The sequence below is a fragment of the Amblyomma mixtum genome, chromosome 1 (genome assembly GCF_055824585.1).
Source record: "Amblyomma mixtum isolate Tamu chromosome 1, ASM5582458v1, whole genome shotgun sequence".
Lineage (NCBI taxonomy): Eukaryota > Metazoa > Arthropoda > Arachnida > Ixodida > Ixodidae > Amblyomma > Amblyomma mixtum.
The window spans coordinates 108,760,604-108,762,179 of NC_143012.1; positions in this window are offsets into that span (position 1 = coordinate 108,760,604).

Genomic DNA, 1,576 nt, shown 5'->3' on the forward strand with positions numbered 1-1,576 from the left:
AGCTCGACCTGCACTCTGGTCGCATTTCTTTTGATCGTGATAGTACGTTCAAAAAAGTGCTTGAGTAAGAGGCCTCAAGGGTCCAACTGCAGTCCAACTGCAAATTTTGCAGTAACACTTATTTCGTCTGTCGTGTTCAAAAAAAAAAAAAAGCCCCAAAGAACCTCGCGCGCTGTCTTATTCGCAACTCCTGCCAAGAACCATGATACTGTCAAGTGCCGGCTCACACTTCCACTCTGCGCAGTGAAGAGGTAAATTAGATCCAGTTCCCTTTTCTAGCAATTTTGAGTGCTCCCATGCTGCGAATTTCATATACCACACCAACTGCACAATCCGCAAAGCATTCACCATGCCTCTTTTCGCACTGGTGCTTTTTTCTTCGCCCATTACGTGTGCACAAACCGCTGAGCTGTCTCGTGGCCGAGAAAACAACAGGCACGCCATACCTGGCCGCAATATTTTTCATAGTGTGTAAAAGCAAGGCTTTTCCCTAGTTGTCTAAGCAGGGATAAGATTCCTTATACAGTGCTAGCATGCGTCAAGGTGCGGTTAGCTCGTCAACATATCTAAATATTCGCAGGACAGAGCCGTCGTCAGCAGAAGGTGCTAAGGCACGGTCAATGGAAGATAAAAATATATTGCATAGCACCGGTGCAACACGAGATCCTACGCAAATGCTATTTTTCTGAACAAACATGTCTGTTCCAAAAGAAACAACAGTGGAGCTAAGCACAACAAGAATCTTTCCACACTAATACCTGCTAAAATTTGAAAGGATGTAGCCCCATTGAAATCAGTACACTCGCGTAGTCTCGGATGCCTTCGCGGAGCTCCGTTGACTTGAATGTATGTCAGCCGAATGCCGTTGAATAGTTCGTGCAGCTGCACAAGGTGACATTCGACTCGAATGACACTCGGTTGGAAGGTATTTGAAACACCCGTGTAGCAGAGATATTGCTAATCTCAGCTCGTGATGCTTTCTTAGATAACAGCATGCGATCAGACGCGAAAGAAATTACATCTGCTATGAAATATTTTCCAAGTATTTGCGAAAACAAACTAATTTTCACAATGTGCTGCAGCACCGATCGTCACTATCGTGATTTCCAAATAGCACCTCTTTTTGCCATGTGACAACGCAATGAAAGTGCCATTCGTTCATGGGGAGTGCACTTCGTGAAAGTATCACTAAAGTTGCCCGTGTGACATGGGTATAAATCCCCCCACGCACGCGCACAAACACGTTCAAACACGGAAAATGGTACGGTTTCAAAAATCATCATACACGGTAAACCATTTTTGAAAAGTCACTAAATTGCATTTGAGAACTATCAAAATGTAGCAATTACTACTCAAACATGATGCCACTCCATTTTCAGAAATTATTACTTTTTATCGTCACGTATATACAAGTACGCTGGACGAAGTTCCTACGGTAAACTCAGATTTCTGGATTTCCTGCAGCGCACACAGACCCCCCACCCCGGCGGCGCAACATGTAGGCTCTCAGCCCTCATTTCTCTTCACTGCTGCCGAAAAAAAAAATCGACTACACGTCTTTCCGGGTGGACGGTCG